The following is a 21262-nucleotide window of genomic DNA, read 5'->3' as shown; positions in this document are numbered from 1 at the left end:
ATGGAAATTCCAACTCCAAATGATATGTAAATCAACCTCCCTAAATGAGAACTCAGGTACACACCCTTTTCTAGGCCCACTGCCCTGAATCAAAGGACCTTTTACTCCTCCTTTTGTGAAAGGGAACTTTCTTTACACTTTTTTTTTACGCCCTGCCGATTGCTGACACATTATATAGAGGAGTCACTGGGCCAGGGTGTGGTGTTTCTTTATCTTGACCATGGCAGTGTGAGTTTTTGGAATGTGTTTAAGAGTTCCCTTCTCTGGAGATATCCCATTGGCTATTTCCAATTTGCTCTCAGACCCTTTTTCTCCAATGATAAACCATTATTAGTGAAGATTCTATATGTTGGGAACTCTGTAGCAGAGAACCTTCCTCAAATGAAGCAAACCATTAATACTGTACTAATTTGAATTTCTTTGCACAGTAATCCCATTTTGTTATGAAATATGGAGGTAACATATAATAAAATATAAAATGTAAAAAATAATGAAGATAAGATAAAGTAGCAACAATGCAACAAGAGAGCAAAAAACTATTTAAAAATTGCTATAAAAATAAACCCATGCAAAAATGAGTCCCCAGTGATTGCTTTTCACCATGAAAGAAGGTGAATCTCAGAATAACAGCAAAAAACCAAACAAAACAAAACAAAAACCATTTAATTCAGTGGGCATTTTTGTTTTCCCAGTAATCCTTGCTACTCAGCAGGCTGAGCAGGATGGCAGTTCATAGCCAGTTCATATAGGAAAGTCCAAAAGACTCATCTTCAATTAACCACCAAAGTGGAGCTGTGGTCCAAGTAGTAGGAGAAAAAAAAAGCAAAGCAAACAACAACCAAAAAAAAAACCCTCACGAATACTGCTCATGCCCTAAGTTCAAGCCCCAGGTACATCCTAGAACAAAAAAGCAGTATTAGTTTCGGTGACTCAACGTTCTAAAGCAGGCTTTTGATGACTAGATCCTGTTATCCATCCTGGGAAGAAAAAAAAAGAAACACCTCTATACTAGACCATTGGGGTGTTTAAACTTTCTATTAGATTGGATTCTTTAAGTTGTATTACTAATTCCTAAAAATAAAATAAAATAAAATAAAATAAAATGAACTGGAATACTTAGAGAAATTGCTGGTAATAATGGAGAAGAAAGAAAGTGAATGGTTGAACACTAAAGATGAAGGAATGGATTTAGAAAAAATAAGTCATAATGTTTTAGGGTAAAAATGAAGAGAACATTAACTCAGGCTAAGAGATTAATAATAACAATGGCAAAGCTCAATTTATACATTAGGCATACTGAGAGATTAACAATAGCCAACAATTGTATCAATACAACAGTTTGCTGTCCAGTTGTGATGGCTCTTTGTTGGTGTCTGTCTTTCACTCTATGTACCCAATTATCGTGCCATCATCCCTGCTGTCATTATCATATGAAGATAAAAAATAATGCTTAGCCAGCTCCAGTGGTGCACTCCCTGTAATCCTAGCTACTCAGGAAACAGATCTGAGGATCTCGGTTCAAACCCGGCCCAGGCAGGAAAGTCGTAGACACTCATCTCCAATAAACCACTAGAAAACTGGAAGTGGTGCTATGGCTCAAGTGGTAGAGGGCTCACCTTGAGCTGAAGAGATGAGCGAAAGCACCAGACCCAGAGTTCCGCAGCACTAATGACAAAAATTTTTTAAAAAGAAAAATTAACAAGATTGTTTGATAATCAATGCCTGAAAGTCAATGATGCAAACATAGTGTTAGGCTACTATTTAGCTGCTGGCAATTCAGATAGGGGATTATGCTTTCAAAGCTAATGGATCAACACCAAGAAAGGTACAAGATTGATTATAGTAACAAAACCACAAATGGGAAAGGTTATGCCAAGGATACTACAGAACCTATAACCCTAAAGAGAATATTCTGATAGGATAAAACTTATTGCAAATTGAATATTAATAATGTGTTCTTGAAATCCAATGTATAATATATATATATGTTTATGTCTATGATAATTTTTAGATCATTCTCAAAAACGAAATGGAGTTATTAAATTATATATCAGAATACCACATCATTTTATAATAAAAGGCATAAATGATATTTAAAATAAAGATAAGAGAAATAGAGTGGAAGAAGAGCTCAGGGACAGATCTTCTACCCTGAGTTCAAGTCCAGCACTGACAGACAAACAACAAGAACAACAACATCGGAAGGATGAATTTGTATGGAAAATGGACTTGGGAGGAAGTGACCTAGGAGCCTAGGATGTTTGTTGACTCACAGTCAGGTGATCATCGACAGTCAGGTGATTACTGGTCTGATTAAAGCAGGTGATGGGAAAGCTGGGAGGGGCTGCTCTGTGGGCAGACTTAACCCTGATCACAACTCAAGCAAGAGATAATTCTTGTCCTCTCAGCTTTGTGCAAAGTGTGAATCAGAAGATCTCAGTCCAGGGAACCTAAGCATAAACTCAATTTTCTATTCCAAAAGCAAAAGCAAACAGAAGAGGACATGGCTTAAGTGGTAAAGTACCAACCCAGCATCAGGCCTGACAAATTACAAATTAATGAAGACCCACAAGATACAATGGATGATGCCACGAATGTGTCCTACAGTCCGGTGGAAAAGTAATAAACTCATAGTCCAAATATAAAGCATACACAGAAGTAAAAAACAAAACAAAACAAAACAAAACAAACACAATAAACTTTTCCAACCCTGGACAAACCTAAGTTTCACCTAACCCAAATCACCTAACCAAATTGCAAGTCATTGAAAGAGGAAGTAAAAGGTGGGGTTGTCAGGATGTAAATTCCAACTTCTATTGATATGTAAATCAGCTTCCCTAAACAACCAATCAGAGACACTTCCTTTCCTGGGCCCACCCTCTTTCAGTATAAATAGAGTGGAAGTCTGAGACTCAGGCATTGCTGAAGATCCCTCAGCAGGAGGAGGCTGTTTGGAGCTTGGATACTCCAGGTGAGGATCAGAGTGGGAGAATCTACTCCTCTTTTAATTCTTCTTTCCTTGGTTTGGTGTTGTTGTTGGTGGTGGTGTTTTGTCGGTTGTGGGGATTGAACCCAGTGGTAGGGCAGTGTTGCTGGGCCTCTTTGTGCTCAAGACTGGGCATTATCCCTAGGTCACTTTGTGGACAAGTTTAGTGCTTTACCACTTGAATCACAGCCCACTTGTGATTTTGGAGTGGTAAATAGGAGATAAGAGTCTGTGTCAGGGGGACTTTGGTGCCCAGGCCTGCTTCAAAGCTTGATCCTCATATCCCAATCTCTTGGGTAGCTAGGCTTTTAGGGGTGAGTCACCAGCACCTCATTAGATTCTAGGAATGATGGATCCTGACATTGTCCAGGCCTTCCAGAAGGAACTGAGCTGTGGCATCTGTATGAATACTTTCATAGAGCCAGTCACCCTAGAGTGCGGGCACAGTTTTTGTCGACCTTGTCTCTTCCTTTGCTGGGAAGAGACTCCAGCCAGGTGCCCAGGATGCAAGGGACCCTGCCAGCAGACAAACCTGAAAACCAACGTGGTTCTGAGGAGCCTGGTGGCCATTGCCAGAAGAGCCAGACTCAGGCAGTTCCTGAGCTCTGAGGAATACATGTGTGGGACACACAGGGAGACCAAGCAGATGTTCTGTGAGGTAGACAGGGCCCTGCTCTGTAGGAGCTGCTCCATGTCTCAGGAGCACAGGGCTCACAAACACCATTCTATAGAAAGGGCTGCTGATGTGCAGAGGAAGATGATTTCAAAGCAGATGCATGCTGTATGGGAAAAGACTCAAGAAAACCAGCACAATTTACAGGAGAAGAAGAGACTCACCAACCAATGGATTTATTATGTGAACCTCTACCGAGACATGACTAAGGATGTTTTTAGAATGCTGCAGCTTTTTGTCCAGGAGGAGGAAAGATATCATTCCCAGCTACTGATCAATGAAGGAAGAGCCATGTTACAGCAACTCAGAGAAAGGGAAACCTAAATGCTTCAGAAGAAGCATCAGCTCAGGAATATGTTTCAGGAGCTGATCGAAACATACCAGAAGCCAGATGTGGAACTGCTTCAGGGTGTAGAGTTGACCCTAGAAAGCTGTGTGTCAGTGTTGGTCTTCATGCCACTTCCTCTGAGGCCACAGCTCAGTGCCCCTCCCATGCCTGGAATGAAAGAGAAGCTCAATCAGTACCGGGTGGAGATTGCCTTCAATGAAACTATGGGGAATCAAGGTCCTGGGAGCAGTGTTAGACATGACCATCAATATGCGGTTTTGAATTCTGAAGACTCCCTCCACTTCACTGCTTTTGGATGCCAAGTCTTCAGCTCTGGGAAACATTACTGGGAAGTTAGTGTGGATGAGTCTTCGACCTGGGCCTTGGGAGTTGTTACTGATTCTGTCATAGGGAGCAACCTCAGTGAATCTGAGGACGTTTTCCTCCTTTTGTTTGTGAAAGAGAACACACTTTACACCCTTTTTACCACCTTCCCATTGCTGTCTCAATATGTAGAGAAGCCTCTGGGCCGGGTTGGTTTGTTTCTTGATCTTGAGCATGGCAGTCTGAGTTTTTGGAATGTGGCTAAGTGTTCCCTTATCTGGAGATACCCCAATGATTCTCTCTGATTTCCTGTCAGGCCCCTTTATTCCAGTGGTATCCCGGTGTCTTAAGTGAAGAGACTCTCTATGTGTTGGGAACTCTATGGCAGAGAACCTTTCTCAAATGAAGCAAACCACTAATACTGTACTAATTTAAATTTTTTCATGAAATATGGTGGTAACTATAAAATGTAAAAACCAGTATTAAATGAAGATAAGATAAAGTAGCAACAATGCAACAAGAGAGCAAATAAATATTTTAAAATTGTTATAAAAATAAACCCATGCAAAACTGAGTCCCCAGTGATGGCTTTTCACCCTGAAAGCAGTTGGAGTCCAGAATAACAACAAAAAACAACATTGAATGCAGTGGGCACTGTTGTTTTACCAGTAAACCTTGCTAATCAGCAGGCTGAGTTCTGAGTGGCAATACATAGCCAGGAAAAACAGATAAATCCAAGTGACTCTTATCTCCAAATAACCACCAAAGTGGAGTTGTGTTCACATGGTACAAGAAAAAAATTCCCATGAGAACAAGGCTCATGCCCTAAGTTAAAGCCCCAGGAAAAGCTAGTACAAAAATACAGTACTAGTTTCAGTGACACAAAGTTCTAGAGCAGCCTTTCTATTAATAGGTCCTGTTATCCATCCTGGGAGGAAAAAAAACAAACACCTCTCTCCTAGAGCATAGGGGTCTTTACACTTTCTATTAGATTGGATTCTTTAACTTTCGGTACCAATTCCTAAACAAGGGGGAAAAATGTATACTCAGACAAAGAGCTGGTAATAATGGAGAAGAGACTAAATGGTTGAACACTAAAGATGAAGGCCTGTCTTTAAATAGAAGAAATAAGTCATCCTTTTGGGGGGTAAAAATGAGCAGAGAGATTCATAATAATAACTATAGCAGGGCTGCGAAGGTGGCTCAGTGGTAGAGCGCTTGCCTTGCATGCCTGAGACCCTGGGTTTGATTCCTCAGCAACACATAAGAAAAAAGAAACAGCCAGAAGTGGCGCTGTGGCTCAAGTGATAGAGCACTAGCCTTGAGCTGAAGAGCCAAGGGACAGCGTCCAGGCCCACAGTTCAGGCCCCATTACCGGACCCAAAAAAAATAAATAAATAAATAAACCCAAACCATAACTATGGCAAACCTTAATTTATATATTAGGCATACTGAGAGCCACCACTTGTAACAATATAACAGGATGCTTTGCAGGTGTGATGGCTCTTTTTTGGATAATTAATTGTAGTTCTTTGATCCCCTGTGGCATTATCATATGGAGTTAAAAATGCTTACTTTTTTGTTTCCCTTTCACCCTATATATTTAATTGTTGTGTGTTCATCCCTTCTGTAATTATCTTATTGATGGGCAAAAGCTACTAACTTGAGATTCAATGATATGAATGTAGGGTTAGACTTCTACTTCCCTGTTGGAAATTCAGATATAGGAGAATTTGCTTTTAAAGCTCATGGTTCAACAAACAAGAACAGATAAGGTTCAAGATTGATTCATAGTAATAAATCCTGGAAGGTGAAAGCTTATGTCATCGATACTATAGAACTTACTACCCTAAAAATAATATCCTAGATAATTTTCTAAAGTTTATAGCAAATAGAGTATTAATAATGTGCTCTTATAAAACACACACACACACACACAAACACACACACACACACACACACACATACACACATGAGCATTAGTAGGTTCTCTTATCAGTTTATCATATATATTAATTTACCATTTCATTTTAATATAAGCTTAGTCATATATGGTGTTTATTAGCCTTTTGCTCCAACATAAAACTCAAGGACAGTGCATAGATCCTTAGTTTAAGCTCCTGGTCTGTTTCGGGGAAAAAAAATAAAATGGATAAGTCACAATAGAAAATAGACATGGAGAAAGTAACCTCAGATTCAAGGATCCTTTTCTGACTCACAGTTAGGTGATGGACAGTCAGGTGATTACTGGGTTCAGGCTGGTGAAGGAGATGGGTGTAGGGGGTAGGCTTCCTGCAGACCTAACAATGATCACATCCCATCCAATAGCTAGTCAAGTTAGCATATGTCTGCCATCTCAGCTATATACAAAGTCTCAATAGGAAGATCTCAGTCCAGGAAAGCCTAAGCATTAACACAAGATCATATTACAAAAATAAACTAAAAAATGGTATGTTGTATACAGTTCTGGTACTGTACTGTTGAATTCATACCATTTGCTTAAACTCTGCTAACCAATTTACTTAACTCTAAATGTTAATAACAATGCAATGATGTTGGTCCAGTTTTTCAATTTAGAAAACCATAGGCAGGTGTTAATAAACATAAGGTGGTGCTGAGTTTATTAGAAGAATGTTTGTGTGGTCATGTTTCACTGTATAAATGTGAGTATAAAGAATTCAGTGCAGTCTTTACCTTCCCACACGTGATTTTTTAGGGTGACCTCACCTTCCTATTATAGGATTAAAAGTAGTGTTTGTGACTTTGACCACATTTGACTGTTGTCCTGTGCACTGTTGTTTTTATTTTTCTCTCATTTCCGAGAAAAAAGATAAATTACTTGCTGTAATCATGCTGTATTTCCCTGGCTTATACATTTAAATTTCTATTGTTTATTTCTGTGAAATCTATGATACATTCTGACATCATTTTGATATTTTATCTAATCATACAAACATATACTATTCCATCTTTCTGCAATAATATCTTTGCATTAGTAATTAGTAATATCCTGGATACTGTATTGTTCATTTCAGAACTTCATGATTATTTTTACTACCGGCATAATTAATGCCATTGACAAAAGAACTCAATAAATTAGATGTAGTCAAAATTTTCTACCTTATATATCTAGAAGCAAGAACAAAACTACTTTATTCTTGTTTGGGTTATAAATTTGTGGCATATATTGTTATGGATCTATAGTTTATTTTTTATTGTATTTTATTTATCTATTCATTATTTATTTTTGTTTAATTAATTTATTTTATTTGCTAGTTTTTAAAATATTTTATTTGAATAGTTGGAGAAAGGAGTTGCAATTCAATAAAGTAGTTTTTGAATACAATACATCTTGATCACTTTAATCCCTTTTTAACATTTCCACTCATCTCTCCCAACTGCTTATTCTCTGATTTTTTCTTAATTTTGTGGAATATGCATTGATTTTTTTTTACTTGCTCCTGTTTTCCACCAATTTGCTATATTCTATGTCTACTTTCATAGTAGAACACTTTAATTTTATGCCTAGCAGGAGAGACTGTGCAACTCCCAAATTCCAGAACATTTATTTATTTTTACTTTTGTTAAAGATTATCTATTATTCCATTTAAAAATCATTTTATGTGTAATTGAAAAATGTTATATTTGTTAAATTAATTCTATAAAATTTAGGGATTCTTTGTATTTTGAAAGTATATTTGATCATTATCACCTTGGAATATTCTCAAATATTCGTCATTCAGAAGGACATCTTATACCTGTCTGCAGCTATTCTGAATTTTCCTTAGACTTCCAACGCCAAAGAAACTAATGTTATGCCTCATTTTGATAATTCAAAAATTTCATGAAAATCAAATCATTTTATGTGTTATTTTGTGTCTAGTTCTTTCTATCTAGCCTGTTGTCAGTGTTTCCACTAATATCAATTCTCCATTTCTCTTTTTTACTTGATAATGGGCTATTTCATGAGTATAATATGTTTTGTGATCTGTTTTCCTATTGGTCAGCCTGAAATTTTTTTTCAATTCTTTGGCTGTCATAGATAATATTGCTGTGATGATGCACAAGTTTTGAACTTAAGTGTATAAAAACTATAGGCAAACTTTCTAGGCTGTACAAAGTTTCTAGGCTGTTTGGTGTTTCTGTAACTAACTTCGTGAGGAACTTTTACACACTAATTTCCAAGATGAATGTGCTATTTTACAGTGTATGAGAGCTTCAATTTCTTTACATCCTTGCCAAACCTACTAATGCACATCTTCTTTTACCCATTCTGGTGAGTATCAAATGACATATCATTTCTATTTTATAAGTGATTTTACATGTGCTAATGCTATTAACCTCCTTTCCTCTGTTTACACATTGTTCGATTAAGAAATTTCAAGTCAAATTCTTTGTCCATTAATTTAGTTACTGGTCCATTTTTTCCTTGCTCTCCAATTCTTTTCTTTTGGAATAGGAATGTTTACACCATGTTATTATATATTGAAAGTATGGTGCTCCTCATCCTCTCTGTCATCCTCTTCCTCTTCTTCTTCTTTTCTCTTCTTTCTCCTCCTTGTTCCTCTTTCTCTACTTCTTTTTCCTCCTCTTCCTCTTCTTCCTTCCTCTTACTCTACCTCTCTGGTTCCTCTTCTTCTTCTTCTCTGCCCCTCTTCTTCTTTCTTGGACCAAAGCTTCATACTGTCCTAGTAAGCACTCTACCACTTAAAACTGGACAATCCTAGTTTGTTTTTCACATAGGGTCTAGTGCTTTTACTCAGGCTTCCCTAGAATTGTGATCCTCCTGTCTTCACTATGAGTAGCTTTAATTAAAGGCATGTGTCTATATACTTGGCATATAATTGGTTTTGCTTTTTTTTAAAAAAATTATTTCCTTTTTTTGTTTTGGTCATGGGGCCTGAACTTGGGCACAGTCCCTCAGCATTTCACTTCAAGCTATCACTTTACCACTTGAGCCACAGTGTCCATTCCAGCTTTTTCTGCTTATGTGGTGCTGAGGAATTGAACCCAGGGCCTCATGCATACAAGGCAAACACTCTACCACTGAGCCACCTTTCCAGCCCTATTTTGCTTTATTTTCATGGCAACTCTCAGCTAAAAATTTTCTTTGAGTCTCTGTGGACATTTTGAACCTGGAATTTTGAATGATGTTGGAAGTCAAGGCTACAAAGAATTTTGGAGAGAGGCAATGCATTCTGTTACCTCTCCTTTTATGCTAGTGTCAGAAGATGAATGTACACCTTTTGGAGACAAAAGTGGAACGTTTTTGGATAAGGAGATGTGTTTGGTTGCTGTGTTCAAATGAAATGGTTAAGTCATATTGTCACTTTGATTGGATTGAAAAATATGCAGGAGAGCAATAACATACACAACTAGGTGTATGGGGGACTGAGTTCCCAGAGAAGTTTAGCAAAGTGGAAAAACACATACTGATTGTGTACTATCCTCAAGTCTAAGAACTTAGAATCAAGGGAGGGAAAATGAGAAACACACTTATTCAGGAGTTCTCTCTCTGCTTACAAATCACCATAATGTGTTACTTATTTCCTTGTCTTGGCCATTTTCTCTCAGCCAAGATCAACTAAAACGGAACCATAAAGCAACATAGCCTTCCCTTCTTTAACTGGTTTTGCATAGGTTATTTCTCAGTGATGAGAGTCTAACACATTGCTGAATTTAAAAATTGATTAATAAACAATTTGAATTAAGTGATTAGAATTGACTTAGTTACAGTGATGAAAATTGACATGCATTTTTAGAGAAGAATGACTGCCACAGTTGTGCATCAAAACTTTCTGAGCATAGAAATGTATAATACATTACTCAGAGGAATCTTCTGGGAATAAAATCATTGCAATTTTTTTAATCAGAAAAAGTAGGAATAATTTTGAGAATATAATTTAAGTCCACTTTTTGAACTTTGAAAAAACAAACACAAAGCTATTTTAATTAGAAAAAGTGTGTTATCTATTAAAGCTATATCAAAAGCTTTTTTAAAAGAAATTCATGTAAATAGGATCTCAGATCAAGAGGAACCAATTAAGAGCTTTACTATTCATACAAGTATGAGATAATTAGGACTAAGTTAGTATAAATAGGAAGAGATGATAAATTGATATGAAGAACACTTAAGGAATAAAAAAATTTTTATTTTCATCTTTATCAAAATCTTTTTTTTATATTTATGTACTATATATTCTATATTAACATCTATATGTGTGTATATGTACATATATATATATATATATATATATATATATATATATATATATATATATATATGCATTCACAAGCCTCATGAGTGACAAAAAAATCCAACCAACAAAAAAAACATGAGGAATATAGTGAAAAAAACACAAATTCAGATATCAAAAGTGGCGTGGTGGGGTCAAGGGAAAGACTAGACAAATGAAGAGGAAAAGGGGAAGAAAATGCAGGCAAGAGTCTAGTGTATAGCCTACCAAACAGAAGGGGATGGTAGAAGAAAGACTGGTGACAATGTTGAAAGAGGTAACACTGATCAAGGCATATTGTGTTTGTAAGCTGCTTTTTTATCTGCCAATGCCTTTGTCCAATGACTTAATGATAAGACTAAAAAAATCACAATAAATTACAACTTTTAGCCAGTTACCTGTGGCTCATAACTGTAAATCTAGCTAATCAGGAAGCTGATATTTCGAAGCCAGTCCTTGTAGGAAAGTCCTTAAGATGATTATCTCCAATTAACCAGTATAAAGCTGGAAGTGGAGTTTTGGCCTAAGTCTTTGACCACCAGTATCAAGTGGAAAAGCCAAGAGAGAGTATGAGGTCCTGAGTTCAAACCCTGTGGCTGCTCCCCCCATGTAACACTTAAGTAAAAATTTATTTAGACAAAATATTTACGGATAAATTTGCATTTTTTATGAGAAAGGCTGACAATTGATATTACTTCTCTAAATTCTGTAAGCAATCATTTGTTACGGCTAGTTGGTATTTTAATTAATGAGTTGAAATTTTGAGGTTAGAATTTTATAAACCTACACAATACTGGACTATGTAGGAATGGCTCCATTTCAATTTATTTTCTTTCTTTTTCTTATTTATTGTTTGTTTATTGTATGTTTATTTATTGACATGTCTTAGGGCTGGAAGTCTGGGCCTGGGCTCTGTCTCTGAGCTCTACTACTTGAGACACAGCTCCATTTCCGGCTTTTTTGATGGTTCCTTCGAGATAAGAGTATCACAATAGACTTTCTTGCGAAGGCTGGTTTTGAAACTCGATTCTCAAATCTCAGCCTCCTGAGATAGCTAGAATTACAGGCATGTGCAAGCAGCACCTGGCATTCAATTTCAATTAGTAAAAATATTAAATGGTAGAGTGGTAAAGTATTGCAGTAAAAATCTTAAATTTATTTTGAAAATTTCTTTATATAATCACATTTCTTAAGATGAAATACTTCACATTTTAAGTAATTTGTTGCATGTTGAATCAGATTATTCAAATCATGTTTCTATCCTTTAATGTTATAGATTACTATCTAATCATGGATTTAGATTATCAGCAAAGCTTTCTACATATTCAAATAACTATTCTCTGTATGTTGTATGTTTTTTTAGTTTGTTACAAATATGGTATAATTCACTACATTTTATTCAAATGAGTTTTGTGGTCATATAATTAAAAATAACCTATAATAAAGTCACTACAAAGAAGGCAACTCTGTTGCACAAATGCAATATTGTGTGATCAAGAATATAAGGTGCACACAATCAAACCAGTAAGAAGTTAAACATATATTACCGAGTGTGTGTTTGTGTGTGTGTTTGTGTGTGTGTGTATACATATGTAAGTTTTAAAATAAATTTTTATCGTGAAAATACTGTACAAAGGGGTTACAATCACATGAGCAAGGTAATGAGTACATTTCTTATCAAGCACTATTGCCTCCTCCTTTGTTGGTGTTTCCTCTATCATCCTTTCCCTCACATCTCCACAACTACATTTCCCCCTACTCTCTACCCCCTGCTCATTACCATTCCCCCCTCCACAAAAAAGAGTTTGTTTTTTTCCTTCCTCTCCATAAATTATACCAACATCAAATAGAGTGAAAATAGGGATTATACCATGGGGGAAGGACAAACAAATCAACAAAAAAATTACCCTATAAATATGTTAGAAACAATAGGAAGAAAGAAAAACCACTTGAGTCCTTATCTTGGGGTTTCTTTTGTCTAACATTAAGCTATCTGATCTTTTCTGCTTGTTTCAGACATTTCAAATAAGGGAAACCGTGGGACCTAGGTTTCTTTGGACCTGGCTTATATCACTTAATATAAGTTTTTCTAAGTATTTCCATTTCCTAACAAATGGGGCAATGTCATTCTTTCTGATAGAAGCATAGAATACATTGTGTATATGTACCACATTTTCTTGATCCATTCATCTACTGAGGGGTATCTGGTTTGGTTCCATATTTTAGCTATGGTAAATAATGCTGCAATAAACATAGTTGTGCTGGTAGCTTTAGTGTGGTCTTGTTTGTGATCATTTGGGGAAATACCCATAAGTGGGATTGCTGGGTCATAGGGGAGCTCTATGTGGAGTCTTTCGAGGAACCTCCATAGTACTTTGAAAGTAGCTGAACAAGTTTACATTCCTATCAATAGTGCAGTAGGGTTCCATTCTGGCCATGTCCCCTTCAGCATCTGTTGTTATGAGAGTTCTTAAGTATAGCTATTCTAACTGGGGTGAGGTGGTATCTCAGTGTTGCTTCGATTTGCATTTCTTTTATGGCTAGGGAGGTTGAGCATTTCTTCATGTGTCTATTGGCCATCCTTCTTTCCTCTTCAGAGAAGTTTATCTTTAAGTCTTTAGCCCATTTATTTATTGGGCAGTTGTTTCTTTGAGGATTTGTTGTTGGGGGATTTAATATTTTGAGTTCCAGGTATATTTTAGGTATGAGTTCCATGTCTGTTGTATGGCTAGTGAAGATCTTCTCCCAATCCGTGGGCTTTCTATTGATCTTGCTAGCTATGTCCTTGGTCATGCAGAAGCTCTGCAATTTCATGCAATCCCATTTGTCCAACCTTTCCTTGATTTGTTGTGTTTCTGGGTCTCTATGTTATAACCCATGCTTTCACTGAATTTGATGTTGGTATAATTTGTGGAGGGGAAGGGCAAAAACAAATCATTTAAGTAGGGATACAGGTGGACACATTGCAACAATGAGATGTACAAGTCATTATTTGGAAAAACAAACTTAACAACTTTGGTCGGGGGAGGGGGGAGGATCAGATGGGGGAGATGGGTGGAATATGGGAAGGAATAGGAAGGGGAAACAAAAAGGAGGGAACAATGCTTGATAAGAAATGTACTCGTTATCTTGCCCTTATAATTGTAACTCCTCTGTATGGTATTCTCACAATAAAAAAATAATAGGCCTATGCCAAAGAGAGGTAGGATTTCTCCTATTCTGTCCTGTAATGTTTTCCGAGTGCCTGCTTTGACTCTGAGTTCTTTGATCCATTTGGAGTTGAGTCTGGTACAGGGTGGTATATAAGGATCTAGCTTTAGTTTTCTAAAGGGGGTTAACCAATTTTGCCAGCATCATTTACTGAAGAGGCTGCTTTCTTCCATTCTATTTTCTTTTCTTGCTCCCTTGTGGAAAATTAGATGGCTATAGGGATGTGGGTTCATTTCTGGGTTTTCAGTTCTATTCCATTGGTCTTAAGGTCTGTTCTTGTGCCAGTACCAAGCTGTTTTTATTACTATGGCTTTGTAGTAGAGTTTAAAATTTGGTATTGATATTCCTCCAGCACTGTTCTTTCTGTTAAGGATCATTCTTGCTTTCGGGGTCCTTCATTGTACCCTATGAATTTTTGGATTGCCTCTTCTATTTCCTTGAAGAATGAGGTTGGAATATTGATAAGTATGGCATTGAATTTGAAGATAGCCTTGGGAAGTATTGCCATTTTCATGATGTTGATCCTTCCAATCCAGGAGCAGGGAGGTTTTTCCATGTTCTAAGTACTCTTTTGATTTCCTTTTTCAGGTTTTTAAAGTTTTCATCATAGTAGTCCTTCACTTCGTTGGTTAAGTTAATTTAGTAAAAAGACCTGAATCAAACTTGTAGTTATAAAATTCAACGAAAAGGTAATCATTTCACTGAAAAAATTATTGGCCATATTGTCAATTAAGGAAATAACAAATGTTGACCTCACTGACATTGCCATAGTACCATCCAACATGAACTATGTAAAGAGAAAATGAAATAAAATGACTCATGTATCAGTGAGTAATGAGACATCATAAGATGACCAATGCTTGTGTAATAGAGTAACATAAACAATAGTAAGGACAATATAAAAAAAGAGAAGTCAATATCTTATTAGAAATTTGATTAAAAAGTAAATATCCAGTGATTAAAGGAATTCACTAGTCCACCAAACAAGAAAAACAAAGTAAATAATTATAGGTATATCTTGATGAAATAATAAAAAAATCTAAAAATAAATATCATTAACATTTACAACAAGGAAAATGTATGTACAGAATAAGATAAACTATAGAAAACTACATTTTTGTTATTGATATAGTATTTTGCCACGTATGACAAACAGTACCCTGTTCCTGTGGAATACTACATAAACTACAATCCCATAAAGACATAGGCAATCTGACCAAAAGAAAATGTGAATGTAGGAAGGAAATGATTACCAACTGAATCTCACAGCAAAATAGTGGCTTGTAACCTTACAGTTGAACTTCTGTGGCTCCAAACGTTAAATAACACAGTTCTTTTTTTTTTAATAATAAAGACACAGCAAGGTATGTAGTTGAGAATATATGGTTTTCACTTAATGAATTGTGTCAATTTATGAAATACATAAAATTGAAAATATTTTATCAAATATTTGCTATATTTCTTAGATATTGACTGACAGTAATAGGACTCATCTTTCATACTGATATTTTAAAAAAGATTTGTGATTTGTGCATGCATTATTTTAAGCATAATCTTTAACAGTATTAATGGTCTATTTTATATTTATCTGAACACATAAGTAGTGAAAGTCTAGCAGCTGATTACATTATTGTCAGGCCATAGTACTCTTTTTTTACACTATACAAGGATGACAGATCAAGGATGCTAGAAGGAAAATGTTTTCCTTCTGGAATTTAATTAGTTTGACTTTAACTCAAGAGAAAAAGATTCTGCTAGCTGTCAATTTTGATTTAGATCTCCAGCTAATTAACGCTCCAAAGAAGGCTAATAAAACTGTTCACAACCCATACCCCCATTGAGATATCTTCATCATGCCATTCTAGGAATGCTGGGGATGCTATTTCCTTCAGATCTTGTGAATTACCTTTGGTTTTTTGCCCAAATTGTCATCTCTATAGCGTTGTTCACATTTTTGCATGTATATTTAAAATGTGCAGTACTTTTACTATATTGTTATATATCATGTAATATGATATGTATACCATGAGAGAAAAGCCATTTAGTCTTTTCTCCCAAAATCCATTTCAATAGTGCACCATTTCTTCCTACTTTCAGAACACTAGTTACTACACTTATAAAGATTCCTGTTGAAATCAGAATTGGAAGTATTTTTAACTGATTTTACTTTATCAAGGTACTATCAACAATAAGCTATCTCCTCGGCTCAGGGACATGACAATATACAAACTGAGATTTTTAAAGTTGAGACTTAAGGAAATTAAAGGATATACACTGTCTATAAAATATACACTGTCTATAAACCTTAATTAAATTACGCTAACACATTTTATTTTTGTTTCTTTTTTATTCAGTTTTGTATATTTTTTATTTACATACTGTACAGAGGGGTTACAATTACATGAGCAAGGTAGTGAGTATATTTCCTACAGAGCATTGTTGCCTCCTCATTTGTTTTACCCCTGCCATCCCTTCCCTCCCACCTCCACAACTACCCACCCAAACCCCCGCCAAAGTTGCTAACACATTTTAGAACATAGAGTCTATTGCTGTTAGAAATATTATCCTTGAGAAATAAGGAGATGATTAACACATTAAAAATAAAAACAAGGAAGGAAATTCATTGCCTCTCTTCTTTGGTTCCACTTATTCCTAGATTTATTCTGTATTGGAAGGTCTGCTACCTACCTGAGGGACATTGATAATAAATCCTAGTCTTCCCACATTCTCAAGCTCACAGTTTAGTATTTGTGCACCATGGTTGTGAGTTGAATTGTATGAGAAGCTTTCCTTCAATATTCTCTGCAGGGATGTGGCTATGACTTTGAAGTACTGAAGCTATCTTTCACTCTAAAGTTATTGTGTGGGCTCATATGTCTTTGGCATGTCTAGTCCAAATTTAAAAGAAAGAGACTAAAAGATTATTTCTCTTAGGAGAAACTAATTTATATTTCAACCAACAGCTAGAAGTTATTGCTTAATATTTGAGCACAGAATGCTGAAATAGTATTGGAAAAGATAATCTAGCTGTCCCCATCAATACAAGCAGAAATTTTACTTAGTCTGAGCATCTTGTATATTACTACATTACTCCTACTCTGGTCACCTTCAACTTGTTTCACCCTAAATTTGTTTAAAAGTGTTCTAGCTTCTGTCACACCAGCAAATGTACATATTATACATTGCTTCAATATTACTAAAGGATAAGCTTGTAATTTAAGTATATTAGTCTAGAGTCAGTAGCTGCAAAATTATGTAACAATGTTTATAATAATACATATATTGGTTTTGAGAGCAGAGATAAATTCTCAACAAAATATCTTTATTATTTAAGACATTTTATTTGCTTGTCTCATTTCTGTGCAATGAAAAGAAATACTATTCACAATTACTTAATTGAAATAATGTAATATTTATTCAAAAAAACCCATAAAATAGTAGCAACCAGTAGTAGTCCAAAGGAAGATTAGAAAAAAAGAAAATTATCCTGTAGACTTTCTTTAGCTAGAAATTATTTCAACATGTATGTTAGCTTACGTCTGAACATCTAGTCCCAGATTCTAAAATATAAAATGTAGTTGTTGAATACCAGGCAAGATTTTGGTAGGCTCATTTTGGACAAGGCTAATTAGGAAATTTAAGGAAAAGAATTCATAAATACTTCACTGAGGATTCATTATAAAAATGAAGTTAATTAATTATTTGAAAATTTGAGTGTAAGAAAGAAGAGTTTCTATAGAGTATCTTTTGTGTAACTGTAAGTATTCTGAAATAATATACAGATGATAGATAGATACGTACATGCATAGATACATAGATGTTACACTGTTGGAATTCAAGTCTGAAAATTGGGGTAGGAGAGTTTGTACAGTGGTTGTGTCCAGAAATGTGAATAAGAGTATTATGGAAAGGAGAACAAGTGCTGACTAGGAAAGGCTTGTGGTGCAGTGAAAGACCATCAAATGAAAATCCAGGGGAGTAAAGAAATGAGGGTTAGAGAAGACACAAAATATGGAAAGTCAAGGTGACGTGAGTTTCTAGAAGGTGAGAAAATGAGAGGTTAAATATTGAAGCAACATCTCTCTGAAGAGTGAACTACTTAGGGACTAAACCAAATCCTTTAGTTTTGTTTATTAGTAAATTTTGAGAATGTTAATTGTTAGTATGGAAGTAAGACAACCTTGGTTAAGGTGTAGTAATACTTAAGAAGTTTAGTTTGTGTATGTGTGGGTATGGGTTTGTTGACTATAAAATAAACTTTGTCTAAAACTCGATCAAAAAGTACAGGCACATGAGGAAATGGAGAAAAATTAGAGCATGGATACTTGTGAGATATTCAAGCTACCAAGAAAAAATTGAGACATTAAATATAAGAGAATGATACAACAAACTTTGGAATAATGAACTGAACAGGCAAACTAAAGAAATAAATATAAAAGAGACAAAAATAAAGCTGAATTATTACGAATGGTGAAAAGTATGATTATGTTTTTCCACACAAATAATTATCCAAAGGTTTAAATTGTTAATTATCCCAAACTAATGACCAATATAACACCATACCAAAAAAAGCTGAATGAAAAGAGTAATTCTGTATTAATCTGTACTAGTATGATGAAAAAATTACCCTTTCAAACTGGCCAGGAGAAAAGATATATTAACAAAGATAGTGCAGACCAAAAGACAAAATATAAGGAAAATCAAAGCCAACTAATATTTTTAAATCAACATTGATTAATTAATTATTGGTTCCACCATTTGATCTGACTTCATACTTGTTCTAAACAACTATCATCAGAGATGTAAATGGTGGTTCAATAAGGCAAGTCTGAAGGCAAAACAGGCCTTTTCTAAAAATCTGAATTTTCAATGTGTACGACACTATTACCCACAAGAGGCAAATGAATCTAAACCGAGTTTAAGTCACAAATTCTTTCTTCATTGGCCATTTATTTTTTAATATTAATCCACTTTATGCTTTTAGACCTGATAATATATAGTTTCTCTACTTTAAAAATAAAATTTTAATATATTTTGAAATATATCATTTCATATAAAATTTCAGATTTAGACGCATGGTGAATGAATAGTAATACAAACACATTTCTCTTTCAAAGCAGAATAGAAATAGGCTAATATTCTTAAGTACTATCATTATTTTTAGTTAAGTTTCCAACCAATTGAGTGCTTTAGAATTGAGCTCTTCTGTAAAATACAAGTACTGGTTTGATTTAATCACAATATACATCCAGTATTTATTGTGCATTATTGCCAACTTTTTGGTTCAAGCTTACCTATGACAAGGACATATGTGATTGAATGAAATTTAGCACATATCCTGTGAGTAGAGATGTGTTTTTATTTCTGAAAAATTTGAATCAAATGAAAAATAATGTAATTGATTGAAAGTCAATTGCAACTACACAGAGGCTGCTATTTGAAGTGAACCACCAAAATAAGTGGAAAATCAATTTATAAAAAGAAAGGAATGGTGGGGATGGGAAGGGTTGGGAAGGGGCAACAAAGGAGGAGGCAACAATGCTTGATAAGAAATGTACTCATTCCCTTGCACATGTAAGTGTAACCCCTCCGTACAGTATTTTCACAATAAAAGAAGAAAGAAAGAAAGAAAGAAAGAAAGAAAGAAAGAAAGAAAGAAAGAAAGAAAGAAAGAAAGAAAGAAAGAAAGAAAGAAACAAGGAAACAAGGAAAGAAGGAAAAAAGAAAGGAAAAATAAATACAGGATCAAGTTAACAGTAAAACAAATGCTTGTAGTTGTGTGTAGAATTCAAAGGAAATAAGGTAATGGAAGACATTTAAATGGCAAAATGAATAACATGGGATTTGAATTTATAACTATTTATACTGCTATTAAGTACCATTTGTCAAAAAATGGAAAGACCTGGGGAAAATATTACATTATGTGAAGCTAGGCCATAGTGACAAATGTTGCATGCTTTCACATACATTTGAAAGCTAGATTTTATGTATAAATTTGTAAGTAAATTTGTTGGGTGGTATAGAATTACATACAAAAGTATTAACTGAAATAGAGTTGATTCAGGGGAGAACTCCAAGAGTGTAATTCCCAATCATGGGTCCACTGGTGCCAACAGCCTGAGCCTGAACTCTGCTCACTCATGAAAGTGATGTAGAAGAGAACATAAATATGGTCTTATAGACTAATGTATCCTGGTCACATGAACCAGTGAACTTTGAAGAAACAGCACTGACTTTCACTCTGGAGGAGCAGGGCCTGCTGAGCCTCCAGAGAATTCCTTGTACAGGAAAGTGACACTGGGAAACTACAGAAAGATGGTCTCAGTGGAACTCTATCTTTCCAAAGCAGATCTGATATCTCCATTACAGAAAGCAAAAGACTGCTGACCAGTGGAGAGAGAAATTCTTCAAGACTCCTTTCTAGAATGAACTGGGGCTATAGGAGTACTTCAACTGGATTTTCTTCCTGCCATGAATCCATTGATGAAAAATAACGTGGTGGACGTTCTTACCCTGAACCAAGAAGTGGCTTAGTCCCGGGAATGCTCAGGTTCATGCCCTCTGTGCTGAAGATGGAGGCTGGAGCCCAGACATTCCTTCTAGAACGTTCGTGAGCAAACGTAGCTTGAGAGTTAAAACATAATTCGTGGTTCACATGTAAAACTTCTACCAGAAGGACTGTGAAGTGGGCAGAGTCAAGGAGAGCAGCGGTTCTGTGGCAAGCAGGTCCCCTGTGAACATTCACCAAAAGGGCTCTGAAGGAAGCAAGGGAAACAGTGGTTTTAAGAAAAGCATTTCACCATTGAGAGCAGCAGACTCCAAAAGGGCTCTGAAGGAAGCAAGGGAAACAGTGGTTTTAAGAAAAGCATTTCACCATTGAGAGCAGCAGATTCTTCTTTAGAAGGGTTCACTATGTGAGCCAACTTTGACGATGCAACGAAGAGAGTCAAATGTTCCGGAACCCAAGGTAGTTTTCAGTCCATAAAATGACCCACACTAAAGATTCATAACCTGGTCCTACCAGAATGGACTTCGTGAACTTGTGGACATTGTGCAAGCAAAATATTAACTCATCTTTTGAAATCATCTCAAAGTTAGATCCACACTGGAGAAAGCGCCAATGTATATCAGAACTGTAGGAAGGTGTTTGTACAGATCTCCTCCCTTAAATAACACCAGATTTCATGGTGGACAGAACATTTGAGTGTGGGAGTGTGAGAAGACTTTCAATGTCTGCTCAGCCCTCTTGCAGCACCTGAGTACTCACACTGAAGCCAAAGCCTACCCATATCAGAACTGTCTAAAAGCATTCCACAAGAGCTCTCATCTCATTGAACATCAGAGAACTCATACTGGGAGAACCCCTATGTGTCACCCAGAGCTCACATCTTACTGGGCATCAGAATATACACAGAAGGAAAAAGTGTAGAAAGAAGAAACCCAGTTCACAGCCCTAGAGTCTGTGGAAGCATTGCTGATCCTGCTGCTTCAGCCTCCTGCTGCCT

General features: G+C 35.8%; 1 pseudogene; it reads left to right on the top strand.

Annotated features, from left to right (window-relative positions):
* The first annotated feature begins 3335 nt into the window (after window positions 1-3335).
* Window positions 3336-20637, top strand: LOC138824118 (tripartite motif-containing protein 43 pseudogene; annotated as a pseudogene).
* The last annotated feature ends 625 nt before the right edge of the window (window positions 20638-21262 follow it).

The sequence above is a fragment of the Dipodomys merriami genome, unplaced genomic scaffold (genome assembly GCF_024711535.1).
Source record: "Dipodomys merriami isolate MVZ:Mamm:240054 unplaced genomic scaffold, mDipMer1.0.p SCAF_126, whole genome shotgun sequence".
Lineage (NCBI taxonomy): Eukaryota > Metazoa > Chordata > Mammalia > Rodentia > Heteromyidae > Dipodomys > Dipodomys merriami.
The sequence above is the reverse complement of the archived record's forward strand: the minus strand, read 5'-3'. Positions and strand labels throughout refer to the sequence as shown.